Source organism: Aethalodelphis obliquidens, unplaced genomic scaffold (genome assembly GCF_003676395.1).
Source record: "Aethalodelphis obliquidens isolate GAN/ISIS:26980383/991018 unplaced genomic scaffold, ASM367639v1 scaffold14, whole genome shotgun sequence".
Lineage (NCBI taxonomy): Eukaryota > Metazoa > Chordata > Mammalia > Artiodactyla > Delphinidae > Aethalodelphis > Aethalodelphis obliquidens.
Genome location: NW_020837958.1, coordinates 1,571,920 through 1,584,494, shown reverse-complemented (window position 1 = coordinate 1,584,494; position 12,575 = coordinate 1,571,920). Strand labels below are relative to the sequence as shown.

General features: G+C 42.5%; 1 protein-coding gene across 13 annotated transcripts in view; it reads left to right on the top strand.

Annotated features, from left to right (window-relative positions):
- The window catches only part of CTNND1 (catenin delta 1), a 48,120-nt gene that overhangs the window by 3,825 nt on the left and 31,720 nt on the right, over window positions 1-12,575 (top strand). The window contains exon 2 of one of the 13 annotated variants that reach the window (XM_027114632.1): window positions 4,923-4,976. The exons of the other annotated variants lie outside the window; for them this stretch is intronic. The gene's annotated coding sequence lies outside the window, so the exon portion shown is untranslated. The remainder of the gene's footprint in view (window positions 1-4,922; window positions 4,977-12,575) is intronic. 13 annotated transcript variants of the gene reach the window in all.

Sequence of the window (12,575 nt, the reverse complement as noted above, 5' to 3'; positions counted from 1 at the left end):
AAATTGCAATGTAATTTTGAAACTTTAGTCTGTAGTTTCAACCTTTTACACATCTCCCACCTTCCTTTTTTTTGTTTTTGCGGTACGCGGGCCTCTCACTGTTGTGGCCTCTCCCGTTGCGGTGCACAGGCTCCGGACACGCAGGCTCAGTGGCCATGGCTCACGGGCCCAGCCGCTCCGCGGCATGTGGGATCTTCCCGGACCGGGGCACGAACCCGTGTCCCCTGCATCGGCAGGTGGACTCTCAACCACTGTGCCACCAGGGGAGCCCCACCTTCCATTTTTAAATAAAGTTTCTGGAAATAATTGAAGATTTAAAATTTTAATTTCTCTTTAATCCTGTTTTCTTTCTGGGCAGACGGTACAAATAATAGTGTAAAAAGTAAGGGTCCGGGACTTCCCTGGTGGCGCAGTGGTTAAGAATCCGCCTGCCTGTGCAGGGGACATGGGTTCGAGCCCTCGTCCGGGAAGATCCCACACGCCACGGAGCAACTAAGCCCGTGTGCCACAACTACTGAGCCTGTGCTCTAGAGCCCGCAGATCACGACTACTGAGCCTGTGTGTCACAACTACTGAAGCCCATGCGCTTAGAGCCTGTGCTCCACAACAAGAGAAGCCACCACAGTGAGAAGCCCAAGCACCCCAACAGAGTAGCCCCTGCTCACCGCAACTAGAGAAAGCCCGTGTGCAGCAACGAAGACCTAACGCAGCCAAAAATAAATCAATAAATAAATTTAAAAAAAAAGAAAAAAGTAAGGGTCCTAGTCAGTTCATTTCATACTATAGGCAGCTGTTAACTTCAACCACTGAAACCTTAAATGCAGCTATTTTCTTGGGGAGAGGAACTCATTACCCAGAACATATTAGGGCAGCAGCAGGGAACTATTGCTTTCAGCCATGTTGGAAGTGAATGGTTTTTATACTTGTTAATAAAAACAAAAAGCTTGGGAACATAGTGTTTTTTTTTTTTTTTTCCTCGGTACGCGGGCCTCTCACTGTTGTGGCCTCTCCTGTTGCAGAGCACAGGCTCTGGACGCGCAGGCCCAGCGGCCACGGCTCACGGGCCCAGCTGCTCCACGGCATGTGGGATCTTCCCGGACTGGGACACAAACCCATGTCCCCTGCATCGGCAGGCGGACTCTCAACCACTGCGCCACCAGGGAAGCCCGGGAACATAGTTTTGAACATTAGTGCTTCAAAGAAAGTATGTTTGGATATCATTGTACTTTTTTCACTGCTTTCACTGTGAAACTTCAGGAGATTTTGTTCACAAAGTGGGAAGTTTATGAGTTTAAGAACCCAAATTAATTTTCATGGGAAATTTGGAATAATAGTAACAAGAAATTTGCCTAAAGGAACAAGCCATAGGTTATCAGTATATGATTTCATGTTCTCTTCCCTTGCAAAAGGGGTTAAATGCTTTGAGAAGCTGAAATAGGGATTGCTCTGCCTAAATGCAGCCGCCTCCAAGGTTTGCAATAGAGGGCATTGATATAGCCTGGCAGGGAGATTGTGAAGGCGGGGAAGAAAAACTGTTCAAGTGGGATATAAGGGTATGGATTGATTTGTAGTTAGTTATATTGTATAATGTATTTTTAGAAGTAATTTTTTCCCACTAAGTCTACTTGGAATTGCGTGTTATTGATTATTAAATATTGAGTATTGAGAATGGGGCCCACATTTACTATTCTGGTTCAGGGACAGTGTTCCCCATTTTTAAGGCCATTTCCTCTCCAGTGAGTTCTTAAGCCTTTCTGGAGTGGTGTGGGCAATTTATTTTATTTTTTTTAAATTTATTTATTTATTTTTGGCTGCTCCGGGTCTTCGTTGCTGTGCGCAGGCTTTCTCTAGTTGAGGCGAGCGGGGTCTACTCTTTATTGCAGTGCGTGGGCTTCTTATTGCGGTGGCTTCTCTTGTTACGGAGCATGGGCTCTAGGCGCGCAGGCTTCAGTAGTTGTGGCACGTGGGCTCAGTAGTTGTCGTTTGCGGGCTCTAGAGCACAAGCTCAGTAGTTGTGACGCATGGGCTTAGTTGCTGCGTGACATGTGGAATCTTCCCGGACGAGGGCTCGAACCCGTGTCCTCTGCACTGGCAGGCGGATTCTTAACCACTGCACCACCAGGGAAGTCCCGGGGTGGGCAATTTAAATCAGGCATGTAGTGGGAACATTCTAAGGATCCAGAGTTTTCTTAAAGCCTTCTTTGATGGCTAACAGATAATTTGGGCATCACTTTCACAAAACTTGTGCCATTGTGTGATGATAAAAGAAACTTTAACTTTTTATTTTGAAAACATTTCAAGCTTACAGAAAAGTTGGAAGAGTAGCACAATAGCTCCTATATACCTTTCATTCACCTTGACACCAATTGTTAAAATTTTGCCACAAATGCTTAATTATTCTGTATTTTTTGATCAATATGCTGACTAAACAGGGAATTTCCAATCTCAGTGTTCCATAAATGTAGAGAGGCAAGGCAGCTTTGCATGGTTAAGAGCATGGATGCCAGAGCCAGACTGCATGGGTTCAAATCTTCTACCACTTAACTAGCCAAGTAACCTTGGGAAAATTGTTTAATTGCTCTATGCCTTGATCTCCTTGTTTGTAAAATAAGGACAATAATATTAACCATCTCACAGGATTGTTGTGATGATGAAGTGACTTAATACGTGCAAAATTCATAGGATGTTGCCCAGCTCATGGGAACACCTTGTGTTTGCTATTAGAATGGATACTTTAAGTGAACTCAAACAAACATCATTTGTCTGTTGGACTAAGTTCCCTCTAAGGTGTCTTAAAACCTGAGACTCTATGGTGGCTATAGATGCTTATATTACAGAATAAATGGGCATCCTGGATGGATAGGCTAACTTTTTTTCTTTAATGGGGAAAAAAGTGCCTTTAGCAATAGGCAGGTTTGGGGAGTTACATGGGCAGGGTTGTCCAAAATATGGGTGCTAGGGGAATGGATAACCCTTAATAAAGTAAAGTAAGGTGTGAGTGAGGGAGGAGAAGCTGGTGGCAAAGCTTGAATCTCTTGCAGTAATTTCTTAGGAGTCTTGGATACTTTAGGGGAAAAAACAGCAATACAAGTTTCTCCCACCTTTTTGTGTCTACAAGAGACAGAACTCTAGCACCCAAGGATAAACTTCCTTTAATCTTGGCAGAGAGTGGGTTGAAAAAGCTCTCTTTGGGTTTATTATTCTTGACTTTGAACCAGATTCTTTTCCTTGCCGTCTCACTTGTCCAACCAGGATTTTTTAGGATAACATTAGTTTTGAATGTACAGGAAACAGTTACATAGCAATGAAGGCAGTTTTTTTTTTACTATGTCTTTCTTGAAATAAACCTCCCTTTTTTATGTTCAGGAAACATCATTTTCTATTTTCAACCTTTATTTAAACTGAGACTTGTAGAAATTTTGAGTTCATCAGTGCTTCCTATGAGAAGTGTGCCTCTAAGAAAAAAGTCTGCTCTTCTATGTGGAAAAGCTAAACTGTGGCCTGTGGGAAATACATATGTGTTAGATGCAGCCTTGCCTGGAAACTTTTGGTTTCTTCCAGCCTAAGATTTTCCTTCTTTTTTTCCTTCCCTCATACTAAATAACCCATGAAACTAGTGTTCTGAATAGTATTTAAACTTAATTTCTATTGACACTCCGTAGCTTCCTGTCATAACTCCTTCACCCAGCTCTCCATACTTTTTTTAAACCCCCATTTCCCTCTACTGATTCTCCTACATTTTCTTCTTTTCATTTGCTTTCCTCTTTTTATTTGGTGTCTCCCTTTGTCTTTTTGCCTCCCGTCTTTTTTCCCCTTAGATTGGTGGTCTTCATGGGCATCACTTTGCCTCACTGACACATAATGTGGAAGAAATTTCTTTTTTTTTCTTAATTTATTTATTCATTCATTTATTTTGGCTGCGTTGGGTCTTTGTTGCTGAGCGCAGGCTTTCTCTAGTTGTGGCGAGTGGGGGCTACTCTTCGTTGCGGTGCACGGGCTTCTCATTGCGGTGGCTTCTGTTGTTGCAGAGCACGGGCTCTAGGCGTGCGGGCTTCAGTAGTTGTGGCACATGGGCTCAGTAGTTGTGGCATATGGGCTCAGTAGTTGTGGCGAGTGGGCTCTAGAGCGCAGGCTCAGTAGTTGTGGCGCATGGGCTTAGTTGCTCCACGGCATTTGGGATCTTCGCGGACCAGGGCTCAAACCCGTGTCTCCTGCATTGGCAGGCGGATTCTTAACCACTGTGCCACCAGGGAAGTCCTGGAAGAAATTTCTAGTTCTTAAAATAGAATAAATTGTACTCATGTGGTGAAGGTACAAGTATTAGGATACTGCTTTTGGTTTATTTCAATTAGGTCTAGATTAGGATTAAATGTTATGATTCAAGAAGATTGATTTCTTCTAGTAATTAAGATTAGGTTTTATTTTTTCGATTTTCAAATCTCATCCACATTTACTCATTAATTACTCATTTTGGTTCAGTTGACAGTAGAGCAAAAGATACTTAGTTTTCCCAAAGTACATTGTCAATTTTGTGTGTGCTTCCCATGTTCTGTATTGGAATGTGGTCTCATATTGAGAGGTCTCTTTGTGGAGTGAAAAGGTTTTTGTTTTAGGGAGCTTACATTTGAAAAACCAAAATATATTCTGGTGGTTGAGGTTATAAGGCATTGTGGTAGAAATTAAGTCAACTTCTCGGTACTTTTATCAAGGCACCTACAGTTCCCATTTCATTGCAAGTGAAGTAAATCTCATTGAAATAAAGTAGCTGGTGTATATTCAGTACACTTTTAAAAATAGAGTGGTCTATTTTAAAGGAGAAATTGGTGCCAATCTGATTTCTTTCCATTGTTTCTTTGTTGGAATGGGGGAAGTACTGTAACCTCTCTGTTCTTCTCTTCTCTGTTGACTACTTTGTAAACCAGGGCAGAATTGGCCATTTGAATGTCTACCCCGCTGAAGGTCAGCCAAATCTGCAGGTAAGGCTACTGGAGACCCCAGTTGATGGGCCTAAGGTCACAATTAGAAAAAATGTGTAGAAAGAAAAATAATACTGATTTATTTTTCTAAACTTTAACTTTTTGTTTTCATTAAAAAAGTAAAACATCTTCATTCATTCATTCAAAAGAAATTTGAGAGCCTGCTATGCACCAAATAGACCTCACAGAGCTTACATTCTAGTTGGAAGAGATAGATATTAAGTAAGCAAGTAAATATATAGTAAGTCAGAGTGTGATAACACTATTGAGAAAAAAATAAAGCAGAATATGTAGGATGGTGAATAAGAAGTGCAGGGGTGGGAGTGAGGTTGTTTAATACAGAGTGGTCAGGGAGGGCCTCACTTACAAGGTATGTTTGAAAGAGACTTAAGAAATTAGAGATTGAAGTCCTATAGATATGGGTACAGAGTGCAGAGGCCCTGAGGCTGGTTTGTTACCAGCAAGCAAGAGAGATGGGGGCAGTATATGTGTTCAGAGAGGTCCAATGGGTGTGTGTTGGAGATAAGGGGGGACACAGTGTAGGACCTCCTGCACTATACGGTACCAAGAAAAGTCTCCTCACTTCAGACCTCAGAGACAACAGCTGTTAACGATTTTTTGTGTGGGCTTTGTAAGGAGTTGAAGGAACACCTGGCCCAGCCTCCATCTTCGTCCCATTGTAGAAGTTGCATGTGAGTATAGTCAGCACATAATTTGCAAAGTAGCAGAATTTGCATAGGTTGATGACCCTTGTCTTGGAGAATGATAAAAGTAAGGCAACTACTTAGAATAAGCTTGTATGTGTTTGGGATGGGAGATCAAAATTTTCTTCCCTAGAGAAATCTATTTATCTACCTTCTTATCTACAGATTCAAATTTCTATGAATAGTAGAAGTGACAGCCTTCTTTTTGAGTACATTGAGTTTCCTTTTGAGTACATTTGTTTATTTGGTTTATGACCAAATATTATGCCTACCCCGCTTATCTGCTGCTTTTCGTTTTGCTCATTAGACCAAAAAGCTCCTGCTTCCCCGCAGCCCTAATCATTGGAATTAAATGGCTTCAGGTACCATTTTATAGGTCACCGTATCCATATTTCTGTCTGGCACATCAGGGGACATGATCAGTCCTGATAACTAACCGTATGTCTCTTTTCCCTTTCTATATGTGTGTTTAAGCAGTAATGGTTGTTAAAGCGTGTTGCTGAACCACTTGGCCTGGTTGGCTTTGGTGGGATTGAAGAAGAAGCACCAACTGTTTAGTGATTGATGTTCTGTGGCAACCCCATAATGGAAAGTAAAAGGATATTTGATTACCAGAGTAGCTGTGTCTTGAATCACCCATTCTTACTTTCCCTCTCAAGATTTCTGGTTTAGCTAGCCTGTCCTTCAGTGAAAGAATTTCTCTGTCTCTCTCTGTTAGGAGTTTAGCCCTAGAACTTGACCTGGTTACCCTCTATTCTTCTTTTTAATTATAACTATCTAGTTGTCATTCTGTTACGTAATATCATCCTTGGGCCATGACCTCAATCAGGAAACATTTTTCCCCCTTCCATCCGCTTCCTCTTTGGTCAGGTAACTGTATGTCATCTTGCAGGAAGTACTCTAGGCAATCAGGTTCCCCCAAATTTTGAAGTTGCTTTAAATAACTGCTTGATGTGTATTAACTTCAGCATTTATAGATGTTTGTAGTTGTCTTGCCATTCTTCTTTCCTAAGTCTTCAGTGACATGCTTCTTTGTGGAAATATTTCTCTTTATGCCTCTTCTAAAAACATCTTGCTACTCACTTGCCCTTACTCAAACCAGAAGTTAGTGACTTGGATAAGTGTCAGAGGTAACACTTGAATCCAGAGTTTCTGGTTACTTCTATTGTCAACTGGGCTAAAATTATCTAGGGTCTTGAATGCTAGATTTAGGACTTCGGACTTCTTTGGGGATGGAATGTGGAACAGTCTTTGAAAATGTGGCACAGCTCTTTGTTCCTTGGAGGAAAGTTAAACTGAGTCATTTAAAAAATAACTGGGTTTACAAATTGGTACATTGTCTTCACAACAGTTGCAGGTTACATGGTGGCACATTTTAGATTATTAATAACTCGTATTACTCTTGAATATGTACATATGTGACAACATGCATGCAGTATGAAATTATTATATTGGCAACTAGATGAACATTGAATCCTAGAATTGTGTGTGGTTTCATTTTTATAAAAATATTTAATAAGATTTGGTTGGATTTTCATATTATTAAATAAAAATTCTAGCTCTGTATGTTAAATTAAAAAAAAATAGTTGGGTTGTCCAATCTGCAGTGTAAATAGGGATGTCCACCACTGTAGCAACTCAGGATTCCAAAGTGAGACAGTTCTTCCTTTTAGGTTCTGAGTCTAGAATATAGCATTTAGGATTGTGTCATTCTGGCCATTTATATATTTAAATCCATGCTTTCAAATCCAGACTGAACAATGAGCTGTCTGCTGAATAGTAAAGCAGGTCCAAATAATGTATTTTATAACTAATGCTTTTTTGGGAGAGGAATGTGGTGGTCAGAAGGTTGTCAGGGATAGGCCAGTACGGTGGTTCCCAGTAGCTGACTCTCAGAATCACTTTGAGGGCTTTTTGCAAACATGAATTCTGAGGCATTCCCTCCAGAAATTGAGGTATGAGGGTTGGGGAGGTAGATTTGGGAGATTGTATTTTTAAAAAAGCTTCCCAGGTGATTCTGATCACTTAGGCTTGAGGACCACAAGATCTGAACATTTGAGTTAAGCTACATATCTGTATGATTTCTCAGATGGGTGGTTATTACTTAGTATAAGAAGTAGAGAAGAATAGTTCATGGTAGTAGACACGGTAAGAAGGTGGCTAATTTGAAGTTTTCTACCTCTGTATCCCGTATTATTTTGGAATTACAGATGTCACTGCCTGATTTGGGGATTCTGCCAGCACTTAGTATGGAATTGAGGACTTGCCTCTTAGGGGGAAGGGAAACTTTTAGACCGTATCTCCATTTCCCCTCTCCATTTTGAAATTGTGGAACAAATTCAGGAGAGGATGTTAACATTGAAACTCAGCTGGACAATTTGTTTAAAACTCGACAGGAAGGGCCAATGTTACTTCCTGTCTGAAAAGGAAGTGCTGGCTTCCTTCCCTTCCTCCTTGGCTAATGCTGGTCAACTTAGAATATGGGTGGGGGAGGGGCTGATCACATTACTACTTCAGCTGGCTGTTCGTTCCATGGGAGATAGGGCTATCATCAATGTTCAGTAGCACAAGCATTTGCTCCCTTCTTTCCTTGCTTGTAACATGGTGATGGGTGCTCTGTGGGCTCCTGTCTACTTGCCCTTATGTGATAGCCCTGTGCTAGGTTTGGCTGTTGCAGTCCAGGAAGGCTTCCAATCTCCCAGACATTATTTTACATTCAACCTTATACCTCCCCTGTATTCTCTGACATTTGAAAATAGATCAAGGAGTTGTAGGGAAGAAACTGCAATCCATTTGACACTGAGGGGTAGGTTGTGGAAAGGAGAACATAATTGGGCAGAGGGGAGTGGATGACAAAAGTTTCTTATTTTAAATTGAGCCAAGAAAGCATTCCTTCTAAGTGGGGCCAGTTGGCACTCTTCCTGCTATTTTAGTTCTGGCTTCTCCTTCCTACTGGCCAATTGTATTACGTGTTTGATGTGAGTTTGAACTGTGGTCTCTGGGGTTGGGGGGAGGGAGAGTGGTGGAAACAGCTGGCGCCTTCATCAAGCTATCTCAATTATGCTGCTTTTCAGGGTGCTTAGGGGGAGGGTGGTAGAGGAATTGGATGTGTGTTAGCAGAGTCCTAGCAACTCTCAGTAGTGGGATTGGATTCTTGGGCACTCTTAATGCTATGTGGGATGTTGGCTACTTGGAATGCAGCAAAACCTTTTCCCAATCACATTCTTTTCTCTGCCTCCCCTCCCTCCAGTTCTTTCAGCTTTGGGCCTGACTTGGAGAGAAAGGGGGTACGTGGGAAGTTATATAGCAAAACAAATTCATACTTTTCCAACCATTGAGTATTCAGCTTAAGTCTTGGGCCCTTCCATTGACTTTCTCCTTACCCATTTGTTATTCCTTTGGTTGGGTTTTCTAAATGTCTGCAAACAGCCAGAGATACAAGTAGACCAGGACTTTTGAAGAAGTTGTGCTGAATTGCGATCAGTTGGCTATACTGGTCTCCTTCCCTCCTTCCCATCGTGGGTTTCTATATTTCTGAGTCAGCGTGCAGTTTGTCTCACCTACTCAGTTTGAGGCAGAGAACCTGCGGAGCATCCTTTTGGAGTAGCAGTAGCAGCATTGATACGGATGTGTCCAGTTCTGTCTGGGGTGTGTCTTTTATAACCCTCTTTTTTTTTTTTTTTTTTTAAGTATCTCAGAAAACTCTTCTACTCTACTTTTTTTATCTGCTTTTTTTTTTTTTTTTTTGCGGTAACTGGGCCTCTCACTGTTGTGGCCTCTCCTGTTGCGGAGCACAGGCTCCGGGCGCACAGGCTCAGCGGCCATGGCTCACGGGCCCAGCCGCTCCGCGGCATGTGGGATCTTCCCGGACCGGGGCACGAACCCATGTCCCCTGCATCGGCAGGCAGACTCTTAACCACTGCGCCACCAGGGAAGCCCTTTATCTGCTTTTTATATAACCATCTCACACAGTAGTACTTAATTGACTGATTTATTTGGCCTGGGCTATAAATAAGGGAGAATTGGATAAGAATACCAACAATTGTAACTAATTTTTAAAATTATTCTTGAGTGAAAAAGGGAGTTAGTCCGATTTAGTGCTAGGTAAGAGATCTCTAACTTTTTTGTGTGTGTACTTCAGTGATAGAGTTTGCAGTGGCTAGGACCCGCTGTTAAGTTCTGTTCTAAAATGTAGTGTTGCTCAATATTCTTTTTTCTATCCCGTTCTAGAATGGCTGACTATTGTGTATATACCTGCCCCACTTCCTTTTATCTGGTTATATCATAGCCAGATATGGACTAATTCCTTCTAATTGTGCTGTTTTAGACTTATCTCCTTTTGCATCAGCATGTACTATCCGAATCAGGCTTCTGCACAGAGTACTTCTAGCAGATCCAAGAAGAAGGGGAAAGGAGTGGAGGAGAAAGGGAGGAGAAAAGATGAGAAATGATAGTGTATTACTAGTTAGTTGCCTGGAATGTCCCTCTGGTTTGAGAACTCTGTGCTGAGCCTTATACTATGCTTTATGCAAGAATTGAGCCCTGGGGGCAAAGGGTGTTGTTTTGGATTTCAAGAGTCTGGCTAAATAGAGCTTGACTTCTATCTGCATCTTTGCTTCTGAAGTTTAGAGCTGACGTCCAGTGGGCTTGTTTAAGATAGCAGAAAAATGTATCATTTATCCCATTCTTGGTGTCAGCTGTGGACCCTTACTAGGAAGGGAGGCTTTCTTTTCTGATGAGGTTCCAAGTCTACAGCCCCTGATCCACTCCAGGGGGAGTAGTGAGCGGGAAAAGCTGTTTGTTGTGTTGACTCTTTTTTGCTGCAAGAACTACTGTGCAATTCCTAGTGGGCCTCCTTTCATTCCCTAGGGAAGTAGATAACTTTGCTCCTAGCATCTGCTGATACCTATTCTGCCTCTTCGTAGGGTGGAGTCTGCTGCCTTTGTTTGTTCTGTTTGGGGCCTCTTAAAAAATCAGCTTTATGCTTGTGGGGAAAAGAGTTTGAAAGACTTTGAAAACAGTAGAAATGGGTGAGAGAGAAGTTGACAGAGGATGTGTCCTGAAGTAGTTTTTCCAGGTGGGAATATTCCATTGACTGAATTCAGGTTGGTTATCAGATTGCCACGATGAAGCTTTCTATGAGATGTATCACACGTAGCTGAGCTGAGTATAACACCAGTTTTAAGATCCGCGGCCTCCAAAGTGAAGAAACTAGCTAAGCGGGAATGTTGAAAATCCCCTCAGCCCCTCTGAACCCTTAGATCTTCACACAGTATCTTTCTGATGATTCTTAAAGGCCTGAGCTTTGTCCTATGTAGTGTTGGCTTGGGTCGGGGAGGAGGGTTGTTTTCCCTGAACATGATAAGGAATTGAGCAGGGCAAAGTGGGAGCTCTGGCTGGTGATTGGTAGACAGGATGCCCTGGAATGCAGTTGGCTTGAAGCCCAGAATCCAGCACTTTGTATTTGTTTGTTTCTGGGAGACTGTGGTCTGGTGCTACTGTGACAGGAAGTGAGAAAGCTGGGAGTGGGGGAATGGAGAGGGGCGATGTCTTTGTGGTTCTCCTGTGAAATCTCTTTGTCCCTGGAGAGCAGCCCTGCTACAGGGCTCTACTGAGAAGAGAGCAGCCTTTGTGTGTCTAATGGGTCTCAGAGCATCTAGCTACTCCGAGGGATTAGGGAGTGTGAATTCTGACTGTGGCCTCTTGCGTTTTAGCACTTGAGTTATATAAATGGCTTCGATCTCGTAGTATTGGGGATCTCACTGACTTTTATGTGTGCTACTATTATTTACAGATCTCTAGGATTTAATTAAGAAAGGAATTTTAGAAGGAGATAGATGTTTATTTGTATTATGTTTATTCACTGTGTATATTGCGGATACCTTGTTGCGTCTGAAAGGAATAGAGAGAACCAGGCAATGCCGGGCCCCTACATTTTAGGTCTCATCCTTCCAGTTGACATCTTACTACATACAGAGCTGGAGAAACCTACCCATTTTTTATTTTAGTATTGAGAGGTACTGGCAATTCTCTGTTTGCGCTTAACTAGGGAATGGTTGGTAGCTTCCTAGGATTTTTTTTTCTCCTCTGTCTAGACTGAAATAGCACCTGTAACACTCTCTGTCCCCGCCCGCCGCCCCCCACCCCCTCCCGCCGCCTTTTCCTCTTGTTTTGTGTTTTCCCTGCCCTCCATTCCAGCTGTGAAACAGGCATCTCTTCTCACTTTGTGGATTGGGTGGCTGAGTCCTCAGCTTCTTGCCAGGCTGGCTAGTCCCTGAGCACACACACAAGCCGGCCTTTGATTACCCAGGAGGACAGCTGCCCTAGAGGCAGATTGCTAACATACCGCTAGAACAATCCCTCCTCTCTGTTCTGATGCTGGCTAGCACAGTCTTCCCTGCTTCTAGTTCCTTCTGTTTCCCACCCCACCTCTGATCTGATCTTTGCTTTTGGTTTAGTGAGATGTCACGTTAAAAATGAGAGTAGGGATGTTTGTGATTAGATTTCTTTCTTGAGCTGTGATTAGAGAATGTGGCAAGTAGTCAGATTTCTATAGCGGGCCAGTCAGTGGAAAAGTAGGTGATTGTGTACCAAGTAATACTATTACTTTTGCTCCTCTCACCTTTTCTCCTGAGTTCTTTTTCCTTTTAAAATGGGAAATCTAAGGTATTTCTCAATTCTGGCCTTCTCCAGAATTGAGTGAGGTCTTGCTCTTTAGAATGAAGGCAATACCCAAAGGTCTAGGTGCTTCCACCTCATCCTTTCTCATTCCCCTCCCCCCCTCCCCCCAAAGTTTACTTTTGGTCACCTTCTCTATTCGAGTTAGAATGACTTTTAACCACAGGAAGCGTAGAAAGTTCATACTCATTTCACTCTATCAAGGAGAAGGAACATG